Source organism: Pelophylax lessonae (assembly GCF_965119305.1).
Source record: "Pelophylax lessonae genome assembly, chromosome: 1".
NCBI lineage: Eukaryota > Metazoa > Chordata > Amphibia > Anura > Ranidae > Pelophylax > Pelophylax lessonae.
Genome location: NC_138768.1, coordinates 641,024,833 through 641,036,975, shown reverse-complemented (window position 1 = coordinate 641,036,975; position 12,143 = coordinate 641,024,833).

Below are 12,143 nucleotides of genomic sequence, written 5' to 3'. Positions count from 1 at the left end.
GTCTCATACAAGCTAATTTAGCAGGGGTGTAGTGGAGATGGTAGATAAACTATAACTGAGTTAATCTACTGGCTGTACTGTTAACATTTTAAAAGCAGGTTTTGGTTGCTTCTTCCCAATCCTCAATTAAATCAGGGATGTCTAGGAGCCTTTACAGCATGACAAGTCAAATGGGTTAGAGGACATGGGTTATTATTAGAGAAGATGGTGACCAATTTATTATATCTAGAGTTGTACGTAAAGTGCTCTAATGGGGATGCCAATAACTCAACAGTCAGGGCACCAAACTGAGCCTTGATTGCATGATACAACAACAGATATTTGAAAAATATCAACTCTTTAAGTAGCTCAAAAGAGATGAAGCTGCCATTGTCAAAAACTTGAGATACATGAACAACGCCTTTATTGAGCCACCAAGGTGTTCCTATGTGCAAAATATGAGCACAACTTTGCCTATCATCGGTGTCCGAGAGAGAGAATGGGTGGTATATTGGAGCCCGCAGACTCTCCCGACCATCTTACCTTCCTGATACAGTCCCCAGGGATTTCCTAATAAAAAAACACACTTTTTTCATGTGAAAGAGGAACTAATGCAGTTTGCCAGATGTAATTGTCCTCTGCCTGATCCCTACTTGGGCTTTTCTCTGTTTACTGACCTATTTCAGCATACCATTTAAGTCGGTAAGCAGCTTGGGACTATTATGAAACTTCTCCTTAAGACTAAAATATTCCCCAACCCACAGAACCTGCTATTAGAAATTTTCTTGACTCTGTTCATCTCCCAGCAGTAGATAAGTCAGTCCTAGATAAACTGAATGCACCTATTACTCCTTCTCACTTCTAGAGGTTAAAAGGGCAACTTGCTCCCTTACCAATAATAAGTCCCCAGGAGTGGACGGGTTCTCTGCATAATACTACAAAGCTTTTGATGATATCCTTGTCCCCTATACGACAGCAATGTTTAATGCGGCTGCATCCTCTGCCTTCTTCCCACCTGAAATGTTGCTAGCTGTTGTTGTGATGCTTCCGAAAACTGGGGAAGGAGCTGGATCACCCAAAAAATTTTAGACCAATCTCTTTACTAAATACAGATTTAAAGGTACAGTATACCGTATGCCAAAATTGCTAACCGACTAGCAGATGTAACACCCTCCTTATTAAGGCAGACCAGTTTGGCTTTGCCTCTGATGACATCCGCAGGATGTTCAATCTCCTTAGGATAGTAGAAAAGCACAAAGTACCCTCTCTCTTATTAATATTAGATGCAGAGAAAGTGCTTGATAGGGAGCATTTGAGTTTCCTAAAGGCAGTAGTGCATACGTTTGGCTTACTAGGCTTTGTGAATTCTGCCATATTGGCCTTACAGTATATACTTCACCATCTGCATGTGTGTGTATAACTCAAATGTCCTTTCAAATCCCTTCTGTATTACAAATGGTACCTGACAGGGATGCCCAATATCCCCCATTATTTTCTTACATTGATTATGGATCCCCTTGCTGCTTTTATTTGTTCAAATCACTCAATCTCAGGTATTGATATACAGTCAGGTCCATAAACATTGGGACATCGACACAATTCTAATCTTTTTGGCTCTATACACCACCACAATGGATTTGAAATGAAACAAACAAGATGTGCTTTAACTGCAGACTTTCAGCTTTAATTTGAGGGTATTTACATCCAAATCAGGTGAAAGGTGTAGGAATTAACAGTTTGTATATGTGCCTCCCACTTTTTAAGGGACCAAAAGTAATGGGACAATTGGCTGCTTAGCTGTTCCATGGCCAGGTGTGTGTTATTCCCTCATTATCCCATTTACAAGGAGCAGAAAAAAGGTCCAGCGTTCATTTCAAGTGTGCTATTTGCATTTGAAATCTGTTGCTGTCAACTCTCAATCTATGAGATCCAAAGAGCTGTCATTATCAGTGAAGCAAACCATCATTAGGCTGAAAAAAAAAAAAACAAACCCATCAGAGAGATAGCAAAAACATTAGGTGTGGCCAAATCAACTGTTTGGAACATCCTTAAAAAGAAAGAATGCAACGGTGAGCTCAGCAACACCAAAAGACCCGGAAAACCACGGAAAACAACTGTGGTGGATGACCGATGAATTCTTTCCCTGGTGAAGAAAACACCCTTCAAAACAGTTGGCCAGATCAAGAACACTCTCCAGGAGGTAGGTGTATGTGTGTCAAAGTCAACAATCAAGAGAAGACTTCACGAGAGTGAATACAGAGGGTTCACCACAAGATGTAAACCATTGGTGAGCCTCAAAAACCTGAAGGCCAGATTAGAGTTTACCAAACAACATCTAAAAAAGCCTTCACAATTCTGGAACAACATCCTATGGACAGATGAGACCAAGATCAACTTGTACCAGAGGGATGGGAAGAGAAGAGTATGGAGAAGGAAAGGAACTGCTCAAGATCCAAAGCATACCACCTCATCAGTGAAGCATGGTGGTGGTAGTGTCAAGGCGTGGGCATGTATGGCTGCCAATGGAACTGGTTCTCTTGTATTTATTGGTGATGTGACTGCTGACAAAAGCAGCAGGATGAATTCTTAAGTGTTTCGGGCAATCTTTTCTGCTCATATTCAGCCAAATGCTTCAGAACTCATTGGATGGCGCTTCACAGTGCAGATAGACAATGACCCGAAGCATACTGCGAAAGCAACCAAAGAGTTTTTTAAGGGAAAGAAGTGGTATGTTATGCAATAGCCAAGTCAATCACATGACCTGAATCCAATTGAGCATGCATTTCACTTGCTGAAGACAAAACTGAAGGGAAAATGTCCCAAGAACAAGCAGGAACTGAAGACAGTTGCAGTAGAGACCTGGCAGAGCATCCCCAGGGATGAAACCCAGCGTCTGGTGATGTCTATGCGTTCCAGAATTCAGGCTGTAATTGACTGCAAAGGATTTGCAACCAAGTATTAAAAAATGAAAGTTTGATTTATGATTGTTAATCTGTCCCATTACTTTTGGTCCCTTAAAAAGTGGGAGGCACATATACAAACTGTTGTAATTCCTACACTGTTCACCTGATTTGGATGTAAATACCCTCAAATTAAAGCTGAAAGTCTGCAGTTGTTTAATTTCAAATCCATTGTGGTGGTGTATAGAGCCAAGAAGATTAGAATTGTGTCGATGTCCCAATATTTATGGACCTGGCTGTAGCTAGCTACTCTCATAAAATAATCTTATTCGCCAATGATGTAAACCTTACACTGACTGATTCGGCTTTTTTTTGGTAGCAGTGCAGAGGGAACGTGATCGCTTTAGTGCAGTCTCTTACTATAAAGTGAATGTAACTAAGTAATCAGTGCTCCCAATCAATGTTCCTAAACAATGACAAAAATGGACACACAGCGCAAATCGGAATATATAAAGTGACTGGTGCCAAAATTCTTGTGTAGGTGGGTGAAAACTGTGCAATATTGCAAATAAATAAATGAATAGTAAATTAATAAATTAAATAATTCATCCTATATTGATGTGCCTTCTATCACGCATATGTATTTGCACTTGATTTCACAGCACTGTATGATTCAGATTAGGATGAATTATTTAATTTATTAATTTACTATTCATTTATTTATTTGCAATATTGCACAGTTTTCACCCACCTACACAAGAATTTTGGCACCAGTCACTTTATATATTCCGATTTGCGCTGTGTGTCCTTTTTTATAATTTTTTAATTACTTTTGAACAGCAGCATTTTGGATTGAGGGTAAACATCATACATCCATAGCGCAATATTAGTACACATTTTTAACCACTTCCAGTTCACGCTATAGCTGAAGTACGGCTCCAGCACGGACTCGAATTTCTGGGAGGCCGTCTTTAAACGGCCTCCCAGTAACAGGCTCCCCGCGCGCTCCCGCGAGCGCACATCGGGGAACATCTGTATCGGGGAAAATCTGTTATTTTCAAAATTTACTCACAGAAAATAAGAAAAACTTTTTTTTTTTCAAAATTTTCTGTCTTTTTTCTTTTTTTTTTCTAAGAAATAAAAAACCCAGAGATGATTAAATACCACCAAAAGAAAGCTCTATTTGTGTGAAAAAAAATGATAAAAATTTCATATGGGTACAGTGTAGCATGACCGCGCAATTGTCATTCAAAGTGTGACAGCGCTGAAAGCTGAAAATTGGCCTGGGCAGAAAGGGGCAATAAGTGCCCAGTAGGCAAGTGGTTAATGTTCCTAAACAAGTGTTAAGCTCCCTACAATTGCAATTTTCTTATAAATGGATGAGACATTCTGTGTCTTATTTGAGTCTCACCTTAACAATCCCTTTTAGTAAGATCTATGAGACAAATCCTAAACTGCTTTCCAATATCAACCATGACTAAATCCATATGGCTACATATGAATTATCATGGCTAAAACAGAGAACGACATTCAAAATGTTAGTTCTACCCAAACTTTTATATTTTTTCCAGAAAATCCCTATCACTTTACCTTTCACTCTTTTCAGGAGCATAGAAAGTGCCTTGCGGTGCTATATCTGGCAGGCTAAAAAAAGCTAGAATATTTTACAATGCTTTAATTAAACACAAATCAGTGGGTGGAGTGGGACTTCCAGTATTGTGGGCATACCATAAAGCTGCCATCCTAGATCAGCTAAAAGCATGATTCGACCCCTAAATATGATAAGCTATGGATACAAATTGAGCAGGCTGAGCTAGGGAACTGTGATCCCCATTCGTTAATACTAGCTAAAGCCTTAGATTACCCTGTTCAAATTCCCTTCTATTCAAGAGTCGATAGCAACATGGGTATATCTAATTCACACTATTCTCACTACTAATCCCACCATTACTATACATACTCCACTTAAGGTATATGAATATTTTAGCCCATCCCTACAGATTAAACACTGGGTGCAGCAAGGGTATTCGTCATGGATTGAGCTCATCTGTGAGACAAACTTAGATGCATAAATTAGATGCAACACTATGGAGCTATATGACCACCAAATTACATATAAAAGGAGGTATTTCATGGTTTTATTGCATTCTTTAATTTACTAAAGAAATAACAAAACCTTCCTTAATACTTAGTTTGGAGCGAGATCTGGATAATTCTTTTTTTTTTTTGGGAGAGTGGCATAACTCCATGAGGTGCAGCTTCCTATTGTCTCTGACCAGGCCATTTTTTGCGATACAGCACTGCGTTATTTTAACTGAAAATTGCGCAGTCGTGCTCTTTATCCAAATAAACTGTATGTCCTTTTTTTCCCACAAATAGAGCTTTATTTTGGTGGTATTTGATCACCTGTGCGATTTTTATTTTTTGCACTATAAACAAAAAAAGAGCGAAAATTCTGAAAAAACAAAAAAAATGAAAGTTTTTGCTTTCTGCTATAAAACATTCCCAATAAAAAAAAATGTAAAAATCTATTTCTTTTTAATCATTTTAGGCCAATAGGTATTCTGCTACATATTTTTAGAAAAAATCTCAATAAGTTTATACTGATTGGTTTGCGCAAAAGTTATTGTGTCTACAAACTAGAGGAAAGATTTATGTAATTTTTATTTTTTTTACTAGTAATAGTGGCGATCAGCCATTTTTAGAGTGACTGCGACATTGTGAGGGACAGATCGGACAGCTAACTGACATTTTTAACACTTTTGGGGGGACCAGTGACATTGCTACAGAAATCAGTGCTAAAAATATGTACTGTTACTGTACTAATGACACTGGCAGGGAAGGGGTTAACACCAGGGGCGATCAGAGAGTTAAATGTGTCCTTAGGGGGTTCTTTCTAACTGTGTGGGGGGTGGACTTGCTGGATGAAAAAACAGACCTGTGTTCCTAAATAGGAGTAACACAGGATCCCTGTGTTCATCACTGACAGAACAGTGGTCTGCCATGTTTACATCTGGAGACCAAAGTTCTGTCTCCACAGGGAGCGATTGCGGGTACCCGGCGGACATCGTGTCCACCAGAGCCACTTATTTGTCTCCCCCTGTGGCCAATTGGTGCATGTGCACGCCTCCGGCAGGATGGGCTTCTGGCGGCACGCACGCGCCCCCACTAGCTGTCCTGCGAAACGACGTACAGATACGTCGTTTCACAGGACAGACCGACCTGCCGCTGTATAAGTACGGCGGCTGGTCGGGAAGTGGTTAATACTGACAACAAAAAGGAAAACTACCTTAGCACCAAACGTATCTGAAGTAATCAATCGAGTAATCACTCAATCCCACTACAAGAGAGTTATAGCCTGCAATTCTAATGCCTTGAATTCTTTTTAAGTTAAATGGTCAGCATGGGGCCTTCAGTATATTTGAGATTACATTGTATTACTGTTTTATTTCTTTCTCTCTTTCTTTCTTTCTTTCTTGGCTCACGCTTAGATTGGCTCATGCGATTTTGAGATAGTAGATAGTGGATTTGGAGTTTTAAATGTCACAAATAATCATATGATTGCAAAGGACCACTAAGAAAAGCAATAGACTTATCCCAACTCACTTGATGCCTGAGACATCCCTAAAACCCTTCAACACTCCCGTCAAATTACAAAAAAAAGTTTCCAACCCATTCAGAATAATATAAATTAAAATTATCATGTCATTCTTCATGCCTTTAGTTTTTTTAGACATTAGACACAGGCATATGAACAAAGTAGTCTGAGAACTACATCACCTGTAGAATGAGGTATAGCAATAACTGAAATATTTCCCTTCGCTACAGCAAAAATCTACTCTTAAGGCTAGTACATTGGGCGAACATTTTCATCCAAAGAATGTTTGCACTGTTTTCGTATAGTGTGTACACAACTTTCGACAGCCGATTCTGAATTTTCAAACGAAAATTCTAAAAGGGACAAACTCCAAAATATTTCTCATACGGGAAAAAAACTAACAATTTTCCTTTAATATTTACCATTTTCGTATGATTCTTTGTACAAGTATTATAGTGTGTACCCCACTTAAGAATGTCTAGTGGATACATCACAATGATCTGAGATTTACTTTTGCCCTGCCAATCTGCAAAAAAACAGTTCCGCCTGCCTATTATCGACAGAGAACTGATAACATAATAAAAAAAGAGACCTCGTGTTTGACAACTTGACAGCTAAAGAGCTAAAGAAAGCAAGCTCATTCTGCTATTATTAGACAGTAAAGTAACAGGTCTGGGGTTTTCAAATTGAAAAAAATGTACAAGTGTGGAATATAAGATATATATATATATATATATATATATATATATATATATATATATATATTTATAAGATGCTTTTCAAGTTTTAAATTACAGTGAAACAAATATTGAATGAATATTGAAATAATTACATTAAATAAATAAAAGCTATGTTTTGTGCATCTAACATGTACATAATAAAGGAAACAAGAGAACATTTTTGGCACAAAATATCTTTTTTTCTTGATGTCTATAGAGAACAATCATCTGTTGCAAATAAAAGAACACGTGACATGGCAGCTAATAACAAAATAAAGTCAGTTTTGCTGCCAGTGTAAAAAAAAAAAAAAAAAGTTCAGGCTGGATACATATGCCAAATTTACAAAGAAATGTGTTTTGCTATGGTGAATTCTGGTGTTTGAATGCATGCCAGGAAGGAGACGACATGACTAAAAAAAAAAAAAAAAAAAAAACTTGACTTTTTTTTTTTTTTTAGGCTGCTAGCAGTTTTGCATGTGTATCTCATAGAAACAAAACCACATGAAGGGTTTAGCTGTATCATTAAAGGTGATTATGTAAAGACATTAAATTAAATAAGCAATAGTGCATGCAATGCTGAGGGTAGCACAGTGCAGTGTTGCCACAGCCAGTAAGCATGCACAATTGTATGTTCTGTTATTTGGAATAGAGGTTCCAAAATCAAATACTTACAAATATGCTGTATTTTTCTGTTCTGGCGGCACAATGTTTGACAGGCTGCTTTCCTTGGAGCATGTGTATTTATTTCACAATCATGGCCTTTTAAATGTTTAGGTTTTTTTTGCATATTTTTAGATAAAATGTTGACCTGCACATTTAATAGTGCACCTAACTGGTACAGAACAAAAAAAAATTGCATTGTTTTGATGTTTAATATGTACTGCAAATGGGAACCACACTGTACACATTAGAATGTGATTTTCTAGGGATCCAGTTGATGGCCATCCTTTTCATTTCTACTAAGTAAAACCACTTTTATAATGCCACCTACTGTATCTCTAATAGTAGACATGAAGCCATAAAGATTTTCCTGCAGGGTTGGAAAAGAGAGTGAATATTTGAAAGAAATGAAGATAAAAACAAGGTGAACTTGTCCCGTGCCTGCAGATACCAGATACCTAGCAGAAACTGGTGGCAATTGAAGTAATGATCTTAGTACTATAAGTAAGTCATCAACACTGCAAAGCCCAATACTATCATCAGGCCATATACTGTATGCCTGATAATGTTCAGATACATGTATATATAAACACACATGTACACAATGACACATGAGCACACATAGACACATGTATATTTGTGTGTGTGTGTGTGTGTGTGTGTGTGTGTGTGTGTGTGTGGTACCCTTCAAAATATATATGCTTGTTTTTGTTTTTGTTTTTTTCTTGCACACATCTTCAGGAATATTCTCTATACAACATGTCACAGCAAAGAAACTGATTTTTATGCATATGAAAATCATCTTCATTTACTGTCTTTGAAGCTATCCAACAGGGGATAATCTCATACACACTATAAAGTTCCCTGTTTATTAGCCTTGGGAGCAAATGCTTTCCCATCATAAAGACAGCAATTAAAAGGAAAAAGCATCACTTTCATGCTTGGATGTTGAAGTAAACTATACACAATTATTAATGAAAAGTGTAAGCTTTATTTTGACTGTGCTATCACAGATGTTTTATAATAATAGCTTTTCAAGATCACACAGGAAGCTCTTTAGTACATTTGGAACTGAATCTGCTAATATATTAAGATATATGTATGTAGTACTGATGTTAAATTATTCAATATTGTTCTTAAAGCTATGCCATGATTTACCAAAAGGATGGTTTTCTTTTGTAGCATTACGCATGCAGCAAATGGAATGTAATAGGGAATGTAATCATATTTAACAGCACATACAATAATCTGAAATGAACACAGCAGGAAATAAGTATGGTTTGTGTATTTCTGTAAAAAAAAAAAAAACACAATTAAAGGATTTGAAAAGGTTTGTAAAAATGTAACTCCTGTCCTTGATTAGGGAATGTAATTGAATAGATCACTGTTTTACTGCTGTCTAATTCTGGCCACCAAAATAAATGGTATCTATCTATCTATCTATCTATCTATCTATCTATCTATCTATCTATCTATCTATCTATCTATCTATCTATCTATCTATCTATCTATCTATCTATCTATCTATCTATCTATCTATTCAGTATCTCACAAAAGTGAGTACACCCCTCACATTTTTGTAAATATTTTATTATATCTTTTCATGTGACAACACTGAAGAAATTACTCTTTGCTACAATGTAAAGTAGTGAGTGTACAGCTTGTATAACAGTGTAAATTTACTGTCCCCTCAAAATAACTCAACACACAGCCATTATTGTCTAAACCGCTGGCAACAAAAGTGAGTATACCCATAAGTGCAAATGTCCAAATTGGGCCATTTTCCCTCCCCGGTCTCATGTGACTCGTTAGTGTTACAAGGTCTCAAGTGTGAATGAGGAGCAGGTGTGCTAAATTTGGTGTTATGGCTCTCACTCTCTCATACTGGTCACTGGAAGTTCAACATGGCACCTCATGGCAAAGAACTCTCTGAGGATCTGAAAAAAAGAATTGTTGCTCTACTTAAAGATGGCCTAGGCTATAAGAAGATTGCCAAGATCCTGAAACTGAGCTGCAGAACAGTGGCCAAGACCATACAGCAGTTTACCACGACAGGTTCCACTCAGAACATGCCTCGCCATGGTCGACCAAAGAAGTTGAGTGCACTTGCTCAGCGTCATATCCAGAGGTTGTCTTTGGGAAATAGACGTATGAGTGCTGCCAGCATTTCTTCAGAGGTTGAAGGGGTGGGGGGGGGGGAGCACTCTGTCAGTGCTCAGACCATATGCTGCAGACTGGAACCATGTCCTGTGGTCTGATGAGACCAAGATAAACTTATTTGGTTCAGATGGTGTCAAGCATGTGTGGTGGCAACCAGGTGAGGAGTGCAAAGACAAGTGTGTCCTGCCTACAGTCAAGCATGGTGGTGGGTGTGTCATGGTCTGGGGCTGCATGAGTGCTGCCAGCACTGGGGAGCTACAGTTCATTGAGGAAACCATGAATGCTAACATGTACTGTGACATACTGAAGCAGAGCATGATCCCCTCTCTTCGGAGACTGGGCCGCAGGGCAGTATTCCAGCATGATAACAACCCCAAACACACCTTCAAGGCTGAGGGTAAAGGTGATTGACTGGCCAACGATGTCTCCACATCTAAATCCTATTGAGCATCTGTGGGGCATTCTCAAATGGAAGATGGAGGAGCGCAAGGTCTCCAACATCCACCAGCTCCCTGATGTCGTAATGGAGGAGTGGAAGAGGACTCCAGTGGCAACCTGTAAAGCTCTGGTGAACTCCATGGCCAAAAGGGTTAAGGCAGTGCTGGAAAATAATGGTGGCCACACAAAATAATGACACTTTGGGCCCAATTTCGACATTTTAACTAATGTACTCACTTTTTTGCCAGTGGTTTAGACATTAATGGCTGTGTGTTGAGTTATTTTGAAGGGACAGTAATTTTACACTGTTATACAAGTTGTACACTCACTACTTTACAGTGTAGCAAAACATGTCTTCAGTGTTGTCATATGAAAAGATATGATAAAACATTTACAAAAAATGTGAGGGGTGTACTCACTTTTGTGAGATATTGTTTATATATATATATGTATATATATATATATATATATATATATATATATATATATATATACACACACATATATATATATATATATATATATGTGTGTGTATATATATTGCACAGGACGCCAAGGTTGGGTCCTGGACGGGTGCTATATAGCACCGATATTTGGGTAATGGTCCCTTTAAGGGAAGTATGGTAGTACTCAGGGGCCACCCAGGAGGGGTGAGGAATTCCCCAGAATAGCCTGATTGAGGAGAGGACTGACTCACAGTTCTCTCTGTGTTAATAGAGAGATATTTGGGACCTGGAATTTCAGAGACCCTGAAGTGATATTCGGATGGGAAAAGGTCTCCACCTCTGACTACAGGGATTCCAGCACACACAGGGATAAGAACCTCCAGGAAGCAGCTCTTAAAAGACAGGAAGTAGTGATATGTGGGTTGATGAGGAGGAGTTGGTGAATACACCTGTCTTGGAGAATTGTTAGTCTGCTGGAGACTGCAAAAAACAGGATTTAGCAAAGACTGTTAAACCTTGGGGGTGCAAATGAAGCGAGTAAATAGTGAGTGAACTTTTTTAAAAAAAGATGGGGGGATGGCAATCGGTAGTGTCTGGAATAAATAGAGCAACTTAGGGAGTATGCACATCTTTAAAAGATTGCATCTCCCGAACCATGAATGTAACCCTGTTTGCCAACCTTCCAAGAGTCCGCTTATACTGGTTAGTTGAGCGGGAAAATTGACCTTATAAGTTGCGACTAAGTCCGAAGGGATGTTTACGCCCAGGTACTGAAGAGCTATATCAGTCCATCTAAACGATGTAGTGGATTTAAGATGGAAGAGTGCACTAGACGTTATACCAATACCCATGGCTTCCGATTTGTTATAGTTTATTTTCAGATTAGATAATCTTCCGTAAATATCGAATTCACGTAAGAGATTTGGTATGGAAGTCATTGGTTTTGTTAGTGAGAATAATAGGTCATCGGCATATGCCGAGACCTTGTGCTCCGTCTTCTCTACCGAAATCCCTGAGATATCGGAATTTAAACGTACCCTACGTATAAAGGGTTCTAAGGTCAAAACAAAAAGTAAGGGGGATAACGGGCAACCCTGACGCGTGCCATTAACTATATGGAACGAGTCAGAGAGAAGCCCGTTAGCCTTTACTTGCGCTGAAGGGTCAGAGTAGACTTGGGAGATCCAGGAAATCATATTTGCCCCCAAGCCAATCTGTCGTAGGACTGCAAACATGAACCGCC